The 23,265-nt window shown below is 32.7% G+C and overlaps 1 long non-coding RNA gene across 2 annotated transcripts in view; it reads right to left on the bottom strand.

Moving 5' to 3' along the window:
* The window catches only part of LOC132519474 (uncharacterized), a 32,624-nt gene extending 19,341 nt beyond the window's left edge, over window positions 1-13,283 (bottom strand). Inside the window, exons 1-5 of one of the 2 annotated variants that reach the window (XR_009540170.1) lie at window positions 12,841-13,283; window positions 11,734-11,849; window positions 10,549-10,668; window positions 9,127-9,259; window positions 6,492-7,314 (exon numbers count right to left, since the gene is read on the bottom strand). This is a non-coding gene — a long non-coding RNA (uncharacterized LOC132519474). Of the gene's footprint in view, window positions 1-6,491; window positions 7,315-9,126; window positions 9,260-10,548; window positions 10,669-11,733; window positions 11,850-12,840 lie in introns of those variants that run through there. The other variant, XR_009540171.1, reaches the window with a different exon arrangement.
* Between the last annotated feature and the right edge of the window lie 9,982 nt (window positions 13,284-23,265).

Below are 23,265 nucleotides of genomic sequence, written 5' to 3' on the forward strand. Positions count from 1 at the left end.
TGCTCTAATTTGTATTATTTCCTTCCTTCTGCTAAATTCGGATTTAGTTTGTTCTTTTCTTAGTTTTTTGAGGTGTAAATTTTGGTTGTTGATTTGAGATACTTTCTTTTTAAAATGCAGACATTTACCACTATAGATTTCCCTCTTATTACTGCTTTTACTACATGCCATAAATTTTGGTATGCTATGTTTTTATCTTCATGTGTCTCAAGATATTTTCTAATTCCCCTTTTGATTTCTCATTTGACCCAATGGTGTGCAGTTTGTGGTGTTTAATTTCCATATATTTTTGGATTTTTGTTTATGATTTGTTTTAATCCATCAGGAAGATAAAATGATTGGGGTTGTTTTAACAAACACTTTCACATGTTCCAGTGGGCAGGAAGAAATAAAGAGCTCAATTTAAGAAAAGATTATAAAGAGAATCCATTTGCCACTGACTCTGAAGATGAAAAATGCAATATTTCAACTTGAGAGTAATAGGCTTGTTAATTTAGCTTCTAAGATGCTGAAAGTAATCTTCAATGAGAAACTTCTCCATAATTTCTGGATTTACATTCAATTTACATACATACAATTTATGAGTTTTCAAGTATTTGCTAGCATTCTTATGGCATACAGTTATAAGTTAGCATATTCTAATTTAACAGAAATAATTATTGAGAAAAAAGTTAATGGTTGTAGAGCCTTCCCTATGACTCTTGGTTTTTTTTTTAAATATCATAAACCAGATTTACTTGTCTACTGGAGGATTGCAAACAAATTTATTCCTCCTACTGATATAACAGGTTTTATTTAAAATTGATTTGAATCTTTATAAAATTTCATGAAACTATTAGTCTATGGGGACATGAATTCCAGTTGAGTGCTCTGTGGATGCCAAAAGCTAAGGAAACAATGCATACTTGTAAGCTACATTACCTGCGGATAACAGGGTTCAAATTTTTTCATCTTTGCAAAATGGTGACAGTATATTTTTGGCATACAGTACTTTTTTAAATGTTGCTTGAAATAAATCTAACTGAAATGACTAGAAGTTAAATAAGGTAATGAAAGACTGAGGCATTTCTCCACAAGAGTAAATAAAAAAGAATACTTCAGTAAAATATGAATTTCCGTAGATAAAAGTTTAGTCTGTGTCATGAAAAGGAAAAGAAGATCTTCAACTGGCTTTAGGGAAAGTTGCTAAATTTCAGTGTCAAACTGAAGCAGATATGGAAAGACAGATGATGGAATTATTTGTTGGAAACATAAGCTCATTTAGGCTAGCCTGAATGATGTTCTCAAAGGCTTATTTTTGTATAGGAAAAATGTCATAGTTGAAAAGTAAACATTTTAATTTTTAAAAATCAAATTCAGGCATTAAAATCCCACATTAAAAGCCCTCACTGACAGAGATTCAGGCTCAGGTCAGTAAAGATTGCTGGCAGACAACTTTGGCATGCTCATACCCATGTTTGACCAAGGCATTAAGCCAGCACATACCTTTTGCTGGTGGAATTAGGTAAACTGCCAAGATGTGGATTCCTATCCATGTAGACCACCAGAAGGCACTGATTATACTCTGCATTCTCAGAAGGAATTTTGAGTGAATAATCCAAAAAGTTTATCTAACAATAGTTCATAACAATAAATATTTTCAATGGAGTACTTCAATAAGCAAGGGAATAATTTAGGTATACATCAATTTTTTAATTGAATAAATATGTGTTTTATAAATACAATAAAAACATAAAAATAAAATATAGCAATATAAATTACTTATAAGATGCAAAAACTAGATGTTTTAAAATTTAAGTTCTAATTCTAAGAGAATGATATGATCACTACAAAGCAAAATGAAATACAAAGGTGGATGAAGAAGATGTGTAGTACCCTTGAACTTAAACAACTTGGGATTGAACTGTGTGGATCCATTTATATGTGGATGTTTTTCAATAAATATGTACTACCGTACTACATGATCCATGGTTGGTTGAATCTGCAAATGTGAATACTGGGGGTCGACTGTAAAGTTATGCACAGATTTTTGACTGTGTGGAAAGTTGGTGTCCCTAGCCCCAGAGCTGTTCAAGGGTCAACTGTAATATCCAGTGATCCTCTATGCGATCTCATTCCACTTACCCCAGCCTACATATCAAACAAATTTTTAAAAAGGCAACCCAAACAAATGAAAAAACTGAGGCAAAAAGAAAAAGGAAATTTACCTAACACCGTGCAATTAGCAGAGCTGGGGTGTGAATCTGAGCACTCTGTCTCCAGAATTCATGTTCATCATGTAAACCTAACCTGTCTGTTTAGCTGAACAATATTTGAGTCTGGTATGCACTTTATATTTTAACAGATGTTAGAAATGTGTAACTCCACCCAAAGCACCCACTTCTCCTCCTCCCTGCATCCCTTGATGTGGTCTATTCAGAATCTCAAACTAGAAGTCTTGTCCTTAATATACAGGATTTGAGCATTTAATTAATTTAATTAAGTTAATAAGTTAATTTAAGACAAGAATTTAAGACAACTCCATAGAAAAACTGACAGAAAAAAGGTTAGGAATGGATAATCCTCTCACACAGAAATCTAAATGGCTGGAGCACATATGAAAAGATATTCTGATGAAAATTGATACCAAGATAGGACTTTCATTCAGTTGATTTAGTAAATATGAAAAGATCTGTTATGTTGTGTCTGGAACTACATACCCATATATCAAGCTGAGTACTTGAAATCTCTTCTAGAATGTGAAACACTTTCAAATTTATCATATCCAAAATTAGACACCTGCGGTGTCTAATTCCACACATATTCCACCTTTCACCTTACTCATCTCACTCAGGATTCATAATTTTCCAGTTGCACAGGCACCTCAAGCCTCCATGACTGCTCCTTTTCATACCACTCGCCCAATACTTCAGAAATTCCTGTTTCTCCTAACCTCAAAATGTATGAATTACCTAATACCTGTATACTACCTCTTTTGTTATCACCCCAAATGTACTCTGATCGTTTCTGTTACAGCTTCCTAACAGATACTTCTGCTACTACACGTGACCTCTTACAGTATTTTCCTCAAAATGGTAGAGTAATTCTTTTAAAATACCAGTTTGAGTTTGTCACTCCTCTGCTTAGACTCTGCCATGATTCTCCTTTTCACTAAGACTAAAAGCCAACGTCCATACCTTGGCCTGCAGGTTTCATATTGTCCATTTAACCCCAAACTCTCTGACCTGCTCTGGTTTCTCTCCTTCACTCACTCACTGAGTTCCAGCCTTACTCTTACCCTTGCTCTTTTTGAACACTCTAGGCAAGCTCTTATTATTTTTTTCCTACAGTGCTTGTGGCTTTCCAAAAAAATATGTAATTTATCAGTTAATTATATCTCTGAAAGCCCCTGAAAATAAAAAGTATGGCCCCTTCTCTCCTAAGTAATATGTAAGATTTAAGTACTATTAGACTTTCTTAATGTCAGCTAATTTGATATAAGAAAAATAGTTGTTAAATATTGCAGCACTGATGAGACTGAATTGTCATATATATATATATATATATATATATATATATATACGCGAGAGAATAAACACCTCATCTCTGAATAGCTAACAACTTTTTTGTCCATCTTGCCAAAGAAATTCTTTTTGTGGGCCCAGTTTCTCTACAATTTCACCCACCTTATCACCCCTCCATACCTCGGCCCCTTTTCTAACTCTCACAAATTGTCTACTTTGTGTTAGATAAGGATTTGTGGAGTTAAACGCCTTAAACAGGTAAAACCAGGGTGAAGGAGATAAAGGAACAGAATTTCAGAATTGAGAGGAAAGAGGGCTTAGCTCCAGTGCACAAGCAATTATACATTATCATACCAATAGAAAAGAGAAGATATAGTCCTAAAATTGCAGGATGAAAAGAAAATGTTCCTATATTTTGTTTGAGAGAGAGATATGGATGAAAATAATAAGCACAGGCAGAACCACCAAGTGTTTAAATGGATGAAAGGTAAAATTTTTAAAAAAATGTTATTGACTAAGGATTTGGATCACTTTCAAGGGGTTCTCAAAATACAAGTAAAGGATTATAGTATTTTAGCATAATTTTGGATTGTCACATATTATATTTTAAATTTTCTTGGTCTTGGATGTAGAAAGATTAGCTCATTTCATGCTTAACTAATGAAACTATCATCAGTGGTCAGTATAGGACCCCATTCAAGTTTTATTTATTTACTATTTATTTTAATTATTTGTTTTATTCACAGTGCTGGAAATCCTTCCATTCTATCATATATGTGCTTAAAAGAAGGACCAGATTGTGTTATGTAAGTGTGCATTTGTATGGATACTACATGGCCACAAAGTAGAATGTGGTCGTATAATCTCTCTCTGTATATCATATACATTATACATATACCAATCTAATATATTTGATATGTAGCTTTGAATAGCATTATGAAACATGTAGGGATGTCTTGTATATACATTTTAAGTAACGTAAACTATATAGCTTCTCAATCTCTTTAATGACTATTTCCCCCAATGTAATGTCGACTGATATTTTGCAAGATAAAAAATAACTATTAGAAAAATTAAGGAAGACATAAAAATGCCAGCCTTTTATTATTAGATATGATAGACATGAAAATACATTTTAGTAAATCAATTAAAGCAAATCGTCTTAGCACAAGGAAGAGAGACTTAAGATCGTGCATGCTGTTTATTGAAAGTGAAATTATGACTGAATTTTAACTCCCCATATTATATACCTACATAGATACTTTGGGTACCATGTGTGTGTATGTGTGTATATATATATATATATATATATAAAAAACTTTCCTATTTGTTTTCTTCCATATCTATAATAAGTTAAATTCTTGTAATTTAAAAAAAAAAACTGATATGAGGTTTTTTTTTCCTTTAACTTTTTTCCCCTGAGTTTGATCAAAACTAGATCCACTTCTAGTTTGTTCCTTTTTGCACTTAGGTTTAAAATTTATTGTTCTAGACATTTTCATCAACTGAAATAATTTGCATTTCTGTTTTCTTCTTAAGGAGATTAGTCTGTAGTTTGCTTTTTTCTGTTCCTGTGCCTTTTGGAAACAGTCTCATGTTCAGGAGTGCCTTTTTTGGTCTCTATAGTGAAGTACAATTTCTTTATTGAACAGAGTTAGTGGTAGGTGGTGAGAGAATGGCTTAGCCTGTGTTGTTCCTGTTTCCTTTTTATTTCTGCAGGATACTTACAGTCCCTTCATCCTTCATTGTCATTCCTTTTCTATTTATGTGATTGTACCCCAGAATCAATGTTTCATTCCAGTGCACTTTCAAGCGCATTTCCTGTACTACCAAGTCATAATATCTTCATTTGACATTTAGTCCTGGATGGTGTCTTTCTGGTGGTAGGTTTTCCTGTCCTTTCCCTCCCTTTTTAAAAAACTGAGCCTCCTATGGCTCCCCTTCCCCATTTGTCTTACAGTGAGAGTAGGATCACAGATGGAATTTGGATTTATTTCTCCACATACTGTTAATTTGAAGTTTTTGGTATTCTGTCTCCTAGTAATGTTGAAGTCGTAAGTCATGTATGAACTTATATTACTCTCAAATTTAGATATTTTTGAGTCGTGGATGTATAGAGTTTGATTTAAGCAGCTACCATTAACCTCTAGAAATTATGTACAGTACCACGTATGTATTTAAAGATTTTAATGTAACAAATGAGCTTTCTTCTTACTTGTTAGATTATCCAATCTAGGCTTGGTTGATGGCAACATGACTCAGAGAGGATAATATATCTGTTAGAGATTGAATGTTTGTGTCCCTCCAAAATTCATACTTCCATATATTGAAGCCCACACCACCAGTGTGTCTGTATTTGGAGATGGGGCCTCTAAGGAAATAATTAAGGTTAAATGAGATTATTAGGGTGGAGGCCTGATCTGATAGGATTAATGTCCTTTTAAGAAGAGATACCAGAGCTTGCACACTTTCAATGTCTCTCTGTGTGCACAGGAACCAAGAAAAGGACATACGAGGGCACAGCAAGAAGGTGGCTACAAGTCAGGAAGCATTCTCACCAGAAAGGTAATTGGCCAGAATATTGCTCTCGGACTTCTAGACTCTAGAACTTCAGCTGGTGTATTCTAACCAATGGACTTCTGTTACGAAACTCCTAGCAACTAATATCTAAATTACTTCTCTGTTTGATTTTAATAACACTTTTGAGAAACCATTTTCAAAGAGGCACACTGACATGAAGAAGATTTTAAAGAAAGTTGATCAGGATATTTATTTTAAAATTTATTATCCAAAATAAAACATGATGCCATATTTTCAACAATCATCTGCAATCATTCATTACTTGCTACTTCTAAAGATTTATTTTCTAAAAGTATAACTAAAAGTAAATGACAATTCAATAAAGTAGATTCCAAATTCTACAATTTTTAATGCAAGAATCATCTTCAGATAGAAATTAAATTTTATTCACATCTATAGGTTGTCACAATACATTTTATAGGTAAGCAATATCATGATTTTCAACCTATCATATTGATAATTGTTGCTAAATTACAGAACATGTTATATTTCTTCCAGGCTTTTTTTCCTGCAAAAATTGTCTGTCTGCCATTGTAAAAAACATATTGCATTTACTTCTTTGCATATAGTGTTAAAAATGATTTCTACTACACTACGGCTGCCCATGTTATTATTCTTTTAAAAAGCTGGGACCAAACTGGTATCATATCTAATAGAAACACCTAAACTGATGTATGATTTATAATGCTGAGAAAAATAAAATCAATTATCTCTTGGCCAGTTAGTTTATAAAGTATAGCTACAACATTTATAAGCAGCCATCATTTGACACTTATAATACATGCTGACCAATGTAAAGTGAAGGCTATGAAGTTAGGTGCACAGTAAATCAATGCTTAATTATATAATTTCTAAGTCAAATATAAAGTTCAACTATTGCAGGTTATCATTTGAAAAACAAAGTTTAAAATCTTCTACTCTTTACAATTTATGTATTCTTACTTGATGGCATATACATATGCACCTTTGTACATACATGCTTGTCATTTGCATTTAATCCATTCCATAGCTTATATATTTTCATGTCATCTTTAATTTTATTTGAATTTATTATTTCGAATATGTTTTCAACAGTCAAATCGCTTAAAGTAAATAGGACAGGTATTCTTCTCATTTTCATTATTTGAGTAACAATGTTCCTTCCACTTTACTTCTTACTGAACAACCGTGTTACATTCCGAGTTGGATGTACGCATCTTTTTTTGGTCTTTGGAAGTACATTGAAAGAAGCCTATATGAGAAAATATTTGAAATAGTCACAACATTTATACCTGAAAATGAATCAAAAAATTGTTTTTAAAAACCCCAAATTTGGCATAATCAATGCCTTAAAGAAATTTTGTTATAGAAGTAACTGTATTTTAAAAGAAAGCTTTGAAATTAAACTTATTCAATTCTGTATGTCAACTATATTGCAGTCAATCTAGAAGAAAAAAAAAATCTTTGAATAATGACACAAAAAAATCTTTGAATGACACCAAGGGAAGGTTTAGCTTTTCTACTTTACTATGCAGCTCTTCTCTGTGAGGTCAGCCTATCACAAACATACTAGAAAGCTTTCAATCTCTACATTTTCCTTAAAACATCTTTCCCCTCATATTTGTTTGCCCAAGTGACGTATTTGTGACTAGTTAATATTTCTTTCAACTCACCTTGTATAAGTTATTGCTTAGGTAAGGGAATATAAGGTATAAGTAAGATTGAGCATTACTCTTTCAGCTCTTATCCTCTTCAGAGTTGTTTATTGATCCAATTTCAAAGTCAATTCCCTATTATAATTGAATTTTCTTTTATATATAAGACTGTTAGGTTGCATTGCTTTCTTTATACAATTTCAAAATACCCCTCCCCTCATTTATAAAGATCAAAAGGAAACCCTGCCTAGAAAAAAATACCCAGAAAAAAGTTATCCACTAGTGTGGTTTAATGTGTCAGGAGAAAGGGCTCTCTTTAAATTATTTTTCTCTCTCAGGTAATGTAAAATAAAAGAGATGTGAGACTAAAAATTACCTGATAAAATGGAAGTTCTGATGGATTCTTTAAGGCTTTCGTGAGGAAAATGTTCTGAGTTCACTGTATTAAGCTAAACCTTCTCTTGATGTATTAGAGAAAGACAAGAGGTTTATCACTAAGGATGTATTAAAATTTTATATATTAAAATTATATATATATATATAGAATATAATATTTGTATTGCTTTTAAAAGGAACGTTATTAAGATAAACTTATAAAATAGAGGTGGGAAATTAGTTTTTCCTCTTTCACTGTGTGGGAAAAAATATGAAGCCTTCACTATTTTAAGGTACAACTTTGGGCTTGATATCTAGTAATAAATTCAGTTCAAATATCATATCCTGAAAATGGCCTTCCTCAAGCCATGAGTTACTTAAAACACTACCTCACTTTAACTCCTCCTCAGTAACTCTCCAAGGCATTACCTTAATTTGGTTTCTTTATAGTCCTTAACAGGAGCACAAATTTCTGTGTTTATCCCTTTGTTAACTGTTTCTGTCTACTAGATTTTAAGCTACAAATCGTAGCATCTTTGTTTATCTTGATGAAGACGCTCTCCTTAATGAAACTTGAGTGAAGCTGAGCCCTCTTTCTGACTCGGCCTCATCTTTGGACTGTGTCTTCACCTCCAGTCGTAGCAAGAATTCAGAGTCGGTTAGCCAGTCCCCCTACCCTTGATATCTCCTCTTAGTAATTTTTCATTCAGTGACTTTCTCACTAGAGCTGGCTATAAATCCCCAACTGCCTTTGCTATATTTGGAGTTGAGCCTGATCTCTTAAATAAGGTCTTTCTTACCGCTTTATAATAACTGTCAGAATAACTTTTTACATTAGCAATCCTGTCCATCACTTTATACTTAGCATCTATAATAGCGCCTGGCATGTAGAAAAACAATGTGCATTTCCTGAAGGAATGAATAAATACCATGATTAATAATGATTAAGTATATAAGAGAGTTAAAGTTTATACATATCTGTGCATATGTAATATTAAGATTTAGTTTAATACATGTGAGATGGTATAACAGACCTCAGGATCTGGGGCCGGACTGCCAGAGTTTGATGACTCCTGTAGAATCTGATTAGTTGTATGACTTCGGGCGAGTTATCAATTCCTTGGAGCTTCAGTTTCCGCATTTGTACAATGCAGTTAATAAAAGTACCTGAATTATGTGGTTATTAAGGCAACAATAAATGGGTTAATATATTTGAAACTTTGAAAAGATCAAATATGCAGTCAATATACAGTAGTTACTCTCATTAATAAGTGTATTAGCATTTGTAATACCACTAACCTGGTATGTATTGCGTGCATTAAAGGGACTATTCTATCATACACATTTTAAGAGATTTATCCAGTCTGAAAAATATGCAGTCTATCCATTTGAAATGAAATGTTGGTACACTAATGGTTTCCATCTGCTTTCTTTTACTGTATCTTCTTGCTTACATTATAACCCAAATTTCTAGAAAACAAGCTGGGATGAACACAACAATCCATCCCCTTCTCCCTGCTGATGCTAAAACTAAAAGAAAGTATAAAATATATTCAACTGTTTATTTTGACTCTCACACATAACTATACAAAGGCAGGGATTTGGGTTGTTGTATTCAATTTTATCTCCCCAAAGTTTAAGTGCAATCATAGAATTAAGTCATTTAGAAATGGTATTAAAATTATTACCAGATACTATTAATTGGAATGGAAAGTCACTTCATTAGTGATTTAGTTATATAGTATTACAAAATGAAGGACATCTTTTAGAAATGAAAATAGTTGCAGATTTAATTAAAATGTTAAATTACTGTAAAAATAAATCATAAAAAAATGTAATTGAAGAAATGGAATCAGACTGTACTCTAATGTATTTTTTCATTTCCAATTTTATAGCACATATTTGATATTTAAAGGAAAAATAGATATCACTTCATTTGTAAACTGCATAAGGATCTTCATTCTAGTTAATGTAGCATTTTTTAGGAGGATTTTTGGGCCAATTCAGGTTCATGGCCAATGTGCTAACATTTTATATTATCAACTGTTCTTTTTATCATTAGTCTAAGATGGTTTTTCAGGATCTTATTAAATTTCTGATCACGTATTCAGCTTATTACAGGGCTATAGTTACTGCATCTTAGACGATGCACAACACTGCTTATTGTTACTGGGAATAGAGTTCTGTGTTAGAATGTGCATTTGAGATCTAAGTCCAGGGTCTCTGATGCTACTCCTGTTATACCTCTGGGATAAGGAGGGAAATATAATACAGGGAAAAGAGTGTTTCTTTGGAAAACTCAACTATTCTGTTAGCAGTGTGTTTCTGGAAAGAATTCAGCAAACCTCTCTCAGCTATGATTTTCACATTGATAAAAGTCTAATGGTCTCTACGGATCATAATGAATCATAATATGGATCATAATGGATCATAAATTAGAAGAATTGTGAAAATACCTTTACTTCCTTTGTGTTCTGCCATTGAAGAAAATAATTTTTCCATAACTTTCTGCCATTAATGTATTTAATTTATACAGGAGAAAGTCCTGTATTTGAGACCAGATGCCTAAACATTTCCTAGAGAAAAATTAGGAGTACATTTGAGAATGCATTGCGTTTTAAAACTTAAAGATTTAGAATGGAAATTCTGAATTTGGAATAATAGAATTCATGATAATAGTGATAAAATTACTATATGAAATTTGAAAATTATTGATATATCCATGTCCATTTGGATATATCCACTGAGTATATCCATTACAATTTTTAAAACTTTTGACAACTTGTAATTGCTGTAGATACTGAGAGGGCTATTCATCCTAAACTGCTTTCTAAGTATTGTGCTGTGCAATAATTGAACTGCTGGTCCTTTCCTTATAACAAATCTATTTCTAGCTCTAAATATTCTTGAAATTCAAACATCTTCTGAGGACAATATTTTGTGCTGCTGTCTATTTCAGATGATAAATGGTGACTAATCTCAGTCATTAATTATGGAGATCAGAGAGAAAGGTGGGAGAATCATTTAGTCACTTCAGTTCATTTTTGATGCTAAAATAACAAAAATGTATGTACCATATTCATGAATAGTCCACAGTATTGTCAACATTTTCTTCAATACTTTCCCCATGGAATTATTGTAAATAAGTGTAGTTGAGACATTTAGTTACAAAGCTTACTTACTGATCATAGTTTTCCTTATGCTAAAATAAATGGCATTTTAAATGCTCAATGTATTCCTTTCAAGCAGCATTTTTTGTATTTGTTAAAGAAACTCAGTTTCGGGTTAATTATGCCTGTTATAGAAAGATCTTTAAATTATAAAGTATCAATCAGTCTCACACTTCACAGAAATAAGTCATGTTAAATAGCATCCTTTAGTACATTTTGAGACAGTAGCTGCTAAAATGGGCTGCACAAATCCCTGAATTATATGTGACAATGAAAATACATCCCTATTAAACCTCTGAATCATTTATTCCTATTTTACTCATTTGTTTTTTTCCAACTCGTAAGTGCCCAGGAATCCCATACCTATTCAGAGACAATGCCTTAATACTCATGGAGAATTCTCTCCTGGAGAAAATGCAATACAGGGCCAATTACTTTTTGAAATGCATGATTCTTCTTAACAGATTGTACCTGCATTCACAGTATAATGCTCTAAGACTACCTGGAGGTTACATTTCCTCAGTTCTGCATAGTAGTAATGAGCATTTAAATCACTTTAATTCTTTCATATTTGTATGTATTCAAACCTGGAAGGAGAAACAACACAAAAGGCATTAGAAATGTAAAATTAATGATTTTAATTAAAATTTTGCAATCTATATGTATAAGCATAATCCTAGTCTCATGATACTATTACTTCTACAGATGAATTCTTCCTATCTTTTAAAGAATTGGTACTACTTCAAAAACCACTTTCAAAGACTGGATTATATACCGTCACATTAGAAGAAGATAATGAAAATGTTTAAATAACACATAAAGAAAAAAACAAATATATGGACATTGCATGTTTAAGGTGATAAAAAATTAGTAAAGCAGAAATACTAGAATATATTCCATATGACAAAGTCCATGAAAACAGTAACTGCCATTTGAATATAAAAACTGAAAGCTGGTGTAGGTTATGTAAGAAGAAAAAAGTCCTTGAAACTTAGATAATAGTTTTACATGTAAAACATTATGGCTGTATGGCACCAGTCTTGACTGATAGCTATTTAGTTCTACAAACAAAAGGAGTTGTTAACTGACAGATGGCTGTGTTCTAAACTTCCGGTTATAAGTCACATGCTGGTACCTCTATAATTTCCCACAGAAACCACTGGGTGGCTAATAGCAAATTATATACATATATATATATATATATATATATATATATACACACACACACACACACACACAGAAATATTTGTAAAAGAAAATTTGGATTATCTAATATTTGCAGTGCACATTACCTTCAGATCATTTGTTACATTGTATTTATAATTCTTATCTAAAGCAACCAATCTTACTACTGTTCTCTTTCATTTTCTAAAGCTATGAGGCTTTGAAAACCTGGCTCAGAACACTCAGAAGAATGCAGAAATAAGAATAAGACTTCGTGAGTAACCAACATTATTATTCTGCTGGTTCTTTCAGTAAAGATTTAACTAAATTTGCAATATATGCATATCTTAATATTGTATGACAGTCATTTTTTTTTAATTTTGAAATTATGTTTGGGAGGTTTTACCAACGTACCTCAGTGGACCACCTTCCAAAGTCGATTAAATCATGGCATATTGCCTGAGAAGTGCATCTCATGAGCTGCTTATGCCCAGGTACCTTTCTTCATTTCTGGAATAAATCTCAAAAGAGTGTTACTATTACTCAGTCTGCATTTCTAGTTGGCTCTCATTCCCATACCTGTAATGCTCAACCTACGTGTTTCTTCCTTTTCAAATATCACTCATCTGTCATGACTCCCCTAAAAGCTCCCTCCTTTTAAAAGACCTCTATCCCATTCTCTTCAGAAAGTGGAATTTCCTTCCGAGCCACCATGTCACTTTGTACGTCCACTGTTCATTCATCATAATCTTGACTATATCACAATTGGCTTTATATTTAACCATTACTACTCCTCAAATTGTATCCCTTAATAAAGAAGGCTCATTTACATCCCTTTTCACTGGGTAGGCAGGAATAAGGTCTAAGTTAATCTGTATGTACTCGATATACATCTTATTTAAAATGGTAAGAAATTGCAAACAATATAAACCAGTTAGTTTTCAGTTAGGCATAGCATAATATTCTGAGACTATAAAAACTGTTTGTTACACAATAATATTTACTGTCACTGGTGAATTTATGTCCTATTGCTGCCACAAAGTTGGTGAAATGAAAAAAAAATAAGGAAGTGCAAAAAGAGCAGGGTGCCTGAAGCGAGTTAAGCAAGGAGAAGAGATCATTTTAAATTTAAGATGTGTAATATATATGCAAATAAAGGTGTCAGATCAGAATTTGTTATAACAAGTCTGGGCTTTGAGGGAGAATCAGAGAGAGCTGGAGACAGGCTCCAACAAAGGGTTGATAGTAGAAGCCCTGAGATTTTTGTGTGGAGGAGCCAATGAGGTACAGCAAGAAACAGGAGAGGGTCATGTCTGGAAAGCCAAGTGCAGAAGGGTTTCAAGGAGTGATTAACTGTATTTATATAGGCAATTAACCAAAAGGGATTATAAAATTGATATGAACATACTTTAAACCTAAATATTTATCTATTGGACCACTGTTTGATGAGGTAGATAAGAACCTTCTTCTATTTAGTTCATTAATAGAAGTAAAATGTAAGTGAAGAATAATTCATGATTTTTTAAGGAGCCTTTCTGACATTTATAGTTGTGTTCACACGTAATGCTAGAATGTATATTTTCAGGTAGCTTTTCCAAACCATTTGTCTCAATGCAAAAACTTTTCTTCTTTACAGTCATATTTTAACACTTTATGTAATACTTAGGTACTATAGTCATAAGTATAACTGGCACAAATACGTTTGGAAATAAACATAACTTGGTACTTGGTGGAAGCAGATATGTAAGGATAGTAGATATTAAAATATAGCCTAGTAATACTAAGTGCCCCGTGAGTTGTGATTGTCACTTTGTTTCACAGAAAAAATGGAGAGCATCAGTTAACGAAATGAGTACATAGGTGAAGGGTAAAAGGACTTCCAATACATACCAAAATGTTAAATGAATATGTTGGGCATTACAGGATACTTTAAAACAACTACAGCTAAGTCATCACCTAAAACTTGTAAGGTCAATCAAGTTGCAGTTTAAAAATGTGTTCTTAAAAGACAGTCTCTTCAGCAAGTGGTATTGGGAAAACTGGCCAGCCGCATGTAAATCAATGAAGTTAGAATACTCCCTTACACCGTACACAAACTCAAAATGGGTTAAAGACAAATATGAGACATGACACCATAAAACTCCTAGAAGAGAACATAGAAAACATTCTCTGACATAAGTCTGACCAATGTTTACTTAGGTCAGTCTCCCAAGGCAATTGAAATATCAATAAAAGCAAAAGAAAAAGAAGTGGGACCTAATTAAACTTAAAATGTTTTGCACAGCAAAGGAAACCATAAGCAAATTGAAAAGACAACCTACAGACTGGGGGAAAATATTTGCAAATGATGTGACTGACAAGGGATTATTTCCAAAATATACAAACAGTCCAATCAAAAATGGGCAGAAGAACTAAACAGACGTTTCTATGAAGAAGATGGCCAACTGTCGTATGAAAAGATGCTCAACATTGCTAATTATTAGAGAAATGCAAATCAAAACTACAGTGAGGTACCACCTCACACCGGTCAGAATGGCCATCATTAAAATGTCTACAAATAACAAATGCTGGAGAGAGTGTTTAGAAAAGGGAATCCTCCTACACTGTTTGTGGGAATGTAAATTGGTGCAGCCACTATGAAAACCAGTGTGGAAATGCCTTAAAAAAGCTAAAAATAGAGTTACCATATGATCCAGTAGTCCTACTCCTGGACATATGTTTGAAGAAAACTCTAATTTGAAAAGATAGATGCACTCCAATGTTCACAGCAGCACTGTTTACAATAGCCAAGACATGGAAGCAACCTAAGTGTCCATCAACAGATGAATAAAGAAGATGTGGTACATATATACAATGGAATATTTCTCAGCCATAAAAAAAGAATGAAATAATGCCATTTGAAACAACATGGATGGACCTAGAGATGATTACACTAAGTGAAGTAAGACAAGTTAAATACCATGTATCACTTATATGTGGCATCTAAAATATGACACAAATGAACTTACTTATGAAACATTCACAAACATAGAAAACAAACTTATGGTTATCAAAGGGGAAAAGGGGGTGGGGAAGGAATAAATCAGGTTTGGGATTAGCAGATACAAACTAGTGTATATTAAATAAACAACAAGGGACTTCCCTGGTGGTCCAGTGGTTGAGACTTTGCCTTCCAATGCAGGGGGTGCAGGTTCGATCCCTGGTTGGGGAGCTAAGATCCCACATGCCTCGCAGCCAAAAAACCAAAACATAAAACAGAAACAATATTCTAACAAATTCAATAAAGACTTAAAAAAAAAATAGTCCACATAAAATAAACAACAAGGTCCTACTGTATAGCACAGGGAACTCTATTCAATATCCTGTAATAAACCATAATGAAAAATAATATGAAAAAGAAATATATATATATAAACTGAGTCACTTTGCTGTACACCAGAAACTAACAACACTGTAAATCATCTATATCTCAATAAAAATAAGTAAATAAAAATGTGTTCAATGAAGAATTAAGTAAATTGCCAAAGTCAAATTTGGGATAGTAGTGACATAGCCTATATTTGAATACAAAGATGTGGAGCCCAAATTCCAACATTTTCCCTATGAAATATCTTATATAAAATATAAGACCTACCTTAACTTGAAACAGTCTTAAAGATAATTTTTATAGTTTGAAGATCTTATTTTGAATCAAGTTTAACAGATATTAAAGGATATATTAAATGACACAGTATTTTTAATGTATCACCGCTAAGGAATGCAATGTTCTTTGACATATTAGATGGCCAAAGATAATTTATATCAAATTACTTCAGATTAGAAGTGGCCAAGATAGCAGAATAGGAAGACCCTAAACTCAACTCCTCCCATGGGCACACCAAAATTGCCATGATTTACAGAGCAACTATCTATGAGAACAACCTGATGACTAGTAGAAAAGGTTTTCCAGAACTAAAGAAGGAACCACAGTGAGACAGGAGGGGCAGAGACATGGTATAGTTAAGACCCACACCCCCAGGTAGGTGACCCACAAATGGTAGAATATTCACAATTGCAGAGGTTCTACAGAAGAAGCAAATGAGCCAATCCCCACATCAGGTTCCCTAGCCCAAGGGTCCTGGACCAAAGGATAAACCCCTAGAACATCTGGCTTTTAAGGGCAGCTGTGCTTATGTGTGGTAGAATTGGAGGGCAGTAGGAAATAGGGACTCAGCTCTTCAAGGGCACATGTTAAATCTCACACACTCTAAAACCCACTCTGAGACAACATGAAGTGTACTATCATTCCCATGCTATGGGTCTCAAAACTTATTTGAAGCAGTAATAGCTGAAAACTTTCCTAAACTTGGAAGGGAAACAGACATCTAGGTCCAGGAAGCACATAAAGTTGCAAACAAGATCAGCACAAACATGTTTACAACAAGACACACTATAATTAAAATGGCAAAAATTAAAGAGAATATTAAAAGCAGCAAGGGAAAAGCAACTAGTTATGTACAAGGGAACCCTCATAGACTATCCACTGACTTTGCAGGAGAAACTCTGCAGGCCATAAAGGAGTGGCATGACATATTTAAAGTAAAGAAAGGAAGAAAAAAACTACAACCAAGAATACTCTACCCAGCAAAGCTTTCATTCAGATTTGAATGAGATCAAAACTTTTATAGAAAAGAAAAAGCTAAAGGGGTTCAGCACAACAAAACCAGCTTTACAAGAAATGATAAAGGGAATTCTCTAAGCATAAAAGAAAAAGCCACAACTAAAAACATGAAAATGACTAAAGGAAAAATCTTATTGGCAAGGCAAGTATGTGGTAAAAGTAGTAAATCAGCCATGTATAAAGCTAGTAAGAAGATTAAAAGGCAAAAGTAATAAAATCGATATCCACTATAGGGATACACAAAACAAACTGATGTAAAATATGATGTCAAAAACATTAAACAATGGGGGGGCTGAAAATTGAGGGTTGTTAGAAGGCATTCAAACTTAAGAGACCATTAACATAAAAATCATCTGTATAAAATCACATATACATTGCTATATATAAACCACATGGTAAAACAAACCAAAAATCTATAATACACACACAAAAGAGAAAGGAATCCAAACATAACACTAAAAATAATCATCAAATCACAGGGAAGAGAGCAATAGAAGAGGAAAAAACCAAAAGAGAACTACAAAAACAACCCTGAAATTATTAACGAAATGGCAATAAGTACAATACAAACCTATCCCTCTAAAAGCAGCAGAATACACATTCTTTTCAACTACACATGGAACATTCTCCAGGATAGACCATATGCTGGGCCACAAAGCAACTTTCATCAAATTAAGAAGACTGAAATCATACCAAGCAGCCTTTCTGACTATAATTTTATGAGTAGAAATCAGCCATAAGCAAAAAACTGCAAAAACCACAAACATGTGGAGGCTAAATAATACGATACTAAACAACCAGAGGGTCATGAAAGAACTCAAATAGGAAATCAAAAAATACTTGGAAACAAATGAAAATAAAAACACAATGATCCAAAGTCAATGGAACACAGCAAAAGCAGTTCTAAGAGGGAAATTTATAATGATACAGGTCTATCTAAGGAAACAAAAAATCTCCAACAACTTCAACTTACAACCAAAGGAAGTAGAAAAAAGAAAAAACAAAACCAAAAGTTAATATAAGGAAAGAAATCATAATGATCTAACAACAAAAGATTAGAAAGATAAACAATCCCATTTACAATAGCATCAAAAAGAGTAAAATACCTAGGAATAAATCTAACCAATGAGGCAAAAGATCTCCACTCCAAAAACTGTGACAATGATTTAAGAAATTGAAGATGACACAAAAAATGGAAAGATATACTGTGCTCACATATTGGAAGAATTAATTAAAATGACCCTACTACCCAAGGGAATCTACAGATTCAATGTAATCCATATCAAAATACCATTGACATTTTTCACAAAACTGAAACAAATAATTCTAAAATTTGTATACAGACACATAAGACCTCAAAGAGCCAAAACAATATAGACAAAGAACTAACTGGAGTACCATGATTCCTGATTTCAAGTTATACTACAAAGCTACAGTAATCAAAATGCTATGGTACTGGCACAAAAACAGACAAACAGATTAATGGAAGAAAATAAAGAGCATGGAAATGAACACACACTTGTAAGGTCAATCTAGATAAAGAGGCAAGATATACAATGGAGAAAAGATGGCCTCTTTAATAAATGATGTTGGGAAAACTGGACAGCTACATGTAAAATAATCAAACTAGACTACTTTCTCACACCATCTATAAAAATAAACCCAAAGTGGATTAAAGAGAGGTAAATCTAAGACCTGAAACCATAAAACTCCTAGAAATAAATATAGGCAGTATGCCCTTTGACATCAGTCTTAATATTTTTTTGGATAAGTCTCCTCAGGCAAGGGAAACAAAAAGCAAAAATGACCAAATTAGACTACATCATACTAAACAGCTTTTGAAAAGTAAAGGAAACCATCAATGAAATGAAAAAGCTGCCTACTGAAAGAGAGAAGATATGTGCAAATGATCTATCTGATAAGGGGTTAACATCCAAATTATATAAAGAATTCATATAACACAACATCCAAAAAAAAAACCAATTAAAAATTGAGCAGAGGACCCAATACATCTTTCCAAAGAAGACATACAGATGGCCAACAGACACACACATGAAAGGAGGTCCAACGTCACTAATTATTAGCTAAACACAAATCAAAAACCACATGAGATTTTACTTTCCACCTGTCAGAATGGATATTATCAAGAAGACAACAAATGACAAGTGTTGGTGAGGATGTGGAGAAAAGGGTACCCAAGTGCATTGTTGGTGTATGGAGGTTCCTCAAAAAATTAAAAAGAACTACCATATGATTCAGCAACTCCATTTCTGGTTATTTTTCCAAAGAAAACAAAAGCACTAATTCCAAAGATATATGCACCCTATGTTCACTACAGCATATTACTGTGCAGATTTAATGAAATTCCTGTCAAACTGTCACTAAGAATTTTTGCATGGGCACAGGGCTTAAATAGCTAAATCCATCTTGACAATAAAAATAGAATGGAAAAAAAAGTAATCAGGAATGTGTGGTATTGGTAAAGAAATAGACAAGGATTAATGAAAAAATAAAAGTAAAACCACACAATATGCTCAACTGATTTTTGATAAAGCTGCACAGGCAATTCAGAAGAAGGATAGCCTTTTTTAACTGGAGCAATAAGATATTCATAGGCAAAAAATTAACTTTTATCTAAATCTCAATTTTTGAAAAGTTAACTGAAAATGAATATACTTACATGTAAATAAAAAACTATAAAATGATACAAAAATAGAAAATCTTTTCAATCCCAGCCTATACACAGTGCTCTTAGAGTTGACATTAAAAGCACAGTCCATAGCAAGAAAAAGTGATAAATTTGACTTCATTGAAATGAAAATATTTTCCTCTGTGGAAGTCCATATGTAAAGGCTAAAGAGACAACCTTCAGACTGGAGAAAATATATTTCCAAGCGACATATCTATAAAGGGCTAGTATCAAGAATATATTAAGAGCTCTCAAAACCTAATAGGGGAAAAAAACAACAAACAATCCAATTAGAAAATGGGCTAAAGACATGAACAGGCTTTTCAGGGAAGAAAACATACGGATGGCAAATAAACCTATGAGAAGATATTCCACATCAGTAGCCTCAGAAAAATACAAGTGAAAACCACAATGAGATATCACTACATACCTATCATAATGGTTAAAATAAAGAATAGTGACAGCATCCAAAGTTGCCTAGACTGAAGAAACTAGATCACTCATATTGCTGGTCGGAGTGGAAAATGGGACAGCCACTCTGAAAAACAGCTTGGCAATTAAAAAAAAAAAGCAAAAATAATAAAAATTTTAAAAACTAAATAATACCCAGCATAGACTTATAGACTAAATAAACTACTATAAGACCCAGCAATTGCTCTCCTGGGAATTTAGTCCAGAGAAATGAAAATGGAATATATTCACACAAACACCTATACACAAATGTTTTTAGTAGCTTCGTTAGTGATATCCATAATCTTGAAACAACCCAGATGCTACTTATTATGTGAATGGTTAAGCAAACTGTGGTGCATACATATTTTGTAACACTATCCTGCAATAGAAAGAATGAACTATAAAAAGAGCGAACACACAACAACATGCATGAATATCCAGGGAAGTGTGATGATTAAAAAAGCTATCTCAAAAGTTCACACACTATATGATTCCATTTTTAATGTCACTCTTGAAACAACAAAATTTCAATAGAAAACAGACAAGTGGCTTCCAGGAGGTTAGCAGGGGTTGGAGTAGGAAGGAAATGGATGTGACTATAAAAGGACAACAGGAGGGGTCCTTGTGGTGATGGAATGTTCTGTATTATGACTATACAGTTCTGTATTATGACTATTACAGTCGATATCCTGTAATATTGTACTGTAGTTTTACAATATGTGACCATTGGGAGAAACTAGATAAAAAGTAAGTGTAATCTTAGTATTATTTCTTACTTCATATGGATATATAATTATTTCAAAAGAATTTAATTAAAACTCAAAGTTCACTTCTTCAGTCACAGTACCTACATTTCAAGTGCTCACATGTGGCTACTAGTAGCTACCATAAAGAACAGTGTAGAATGTTTCTATCATCTTAAAATCTATTGGAAGGAAAGAGTTGTACGGTTGAATAGGTATATCTCTACATTATAATAAAAACGTTATTTAACCTATATTTTAGTCAATGGAAGATTCCAGTTAACTGAAGTGTTGTCATATTACTTAAGTGAAAATTCTTAAAACTATAAATTCTCTTCATTTTAATCTAGAACATATGACTCCAGAACTTTCACAGGAATTTTCTATTAACCTCATTTTCTCAACTTTTGCTTTATCAGGCATATGCTTTTCAATCCATTAATTAAACAATTGGACAGTTAACACATTTTCTAAAACATTTAATCAAAATACTAATAACGAAGTATTAAATAAGAAAGCTAAATTTTGTAAGCAATGGGGAAAATATATAATATTTACATGAATAAAGAATCAAACATTTATACTGCTCTCATACATTATTTTATGTAGTTTTAAAATTCATGTGTGTAAGTTAAAGCAAACACTTTAATTTCATATAAAAATGTGAAAACTAAGTTTCAGAGACATCAAGTGGGATATCCAAACCAACTGATTAAATAGTAAAGTGAAATACTTTCTTCAACTAAAACAAAGATAAGTCTAAATACTTCAAGTATTTTTAGAAATATTAGGAATTCTTAAAGAAAAGTAAAATAGAAATGAGGAACATAGCAGTATCTCTAAAAATAAGTGATAAGTTAGTTAAAAGAAAAAAAGCAGTCTCAATCATTTTCAGATTTTAAAAATATAAATTTTTCAAATTGCTACATACACCCAGTTAACTTAGTTTGAATCTAGGCTGAGTAGTTTTTCTTCCTTAGTTGATTACATTTTGAAAGTTCATAGTGAAAAACTAAGGAGGTTTTAGGGGTTTATTTTAAAAAAGAAAATATCTTAAACATAATTCCGAGTTTGTCCATAGACATCATCTAAACATACTTTTTCTCTCAACTTATAAGTTCTGCTATTTAATTTTGATTTAAAATTGTCTTTCTGCCTTTAGGTCCAGCTCGTCAGTCATATAGCTAGTAAAGTCAATTTCATACTGCTATTCCTTTCACCTCTGCTTATGGGCACATAAGCAGGAGATGGGCATTAATGTTAAAATGAAGTAGGAGGAAATATTATGCTGTGAGATTTAGATTCACCACAGTGTTAGAATTGCTTCGAGGCAACATTTATAATCAGGAAAAAAACAATATCTTTCATAAAAATGTCTTAAATATATAATGTCTAAAAATTATAGAAAGTTAGTGAAAAATATTAAACTAGATGAAATTAGACTGATTTAAAAAATGTCCAGCAATTTCTTGTTACAATTGAGAGACAATTAAATTACATGTTGGCTATAGTTACCCTACAACTAGAAAAAAATCTCAAGTGAATAATTTAGACATTTCCTTTTCCCCAGGAAAGATTTAAAACAGATTTTAAATAATATGCTTAATTTTAATGTTTCTTACAGTCCAACAAAGAGAGTCAGAACATTTATGTATTTTGAAATATTTTTGTCCTTTAAAGACTGGGCCTCTGGCAATATATGGAGAATAATTTTCAAGAAAATGTAGACTTTAAAATATTTTCAATTTATTTTATCTTTTAATGAACATGCATTTACATTTAATCTAGTATGTTTTGGGTTGCATATAGCAGAAAACTACTCTGGCTCATACAATAAAGAGGGTAAACTGGCATATTTAACTGAAAAACTTTACATTTTAAATAGATGGCTGCCAATGTTCAGTCAGTCAGGGCTTCAGCTCCTTTTTCTGCCAATCTCTCAGCTCTGTCCCCCAACCTTTCCTTACAGTGTCAGTCTTAGTCTGGCAGTAAAATGGTTGCAGCTTTTCACATAAATATATGTCATTATTGAGAGAAAAACCTATCTCTTGCAGCAACAATCTCTTAATAGAAAATAAATGAAGAATCCAAGCTCTCCCTAGAATACTTCTCATATCTCATTGACCTGAACTGGGCACATAATTGTCTTGAAATAGTTCCTTGTTCAGTATGATGCTATGCTCCAATTCTCTTAATTCTGAATGAATCACTAGCAAACGGATGGGCTTATCCTCAAGAATCAGGTCTCTCTCTGGATATGGGGGAGAAACCCACTTTTCTTTTGAAGGACATGG

The sequence above is a fragment of the Lagenorhynchus albirostris genome, chromosome 4, assembly GCF_949774975.1.
Source record: "Lagenorhynchus albirostris chromosome 4, mLagAlb1.1, whole genome shotgun sequence".
NCBI lineage: Eukaryota > Metazoa > Chordata > Mammalia > Artiodactyla > Delphinidae > Lagenorhynchus > Lagenorhynchus albirostris.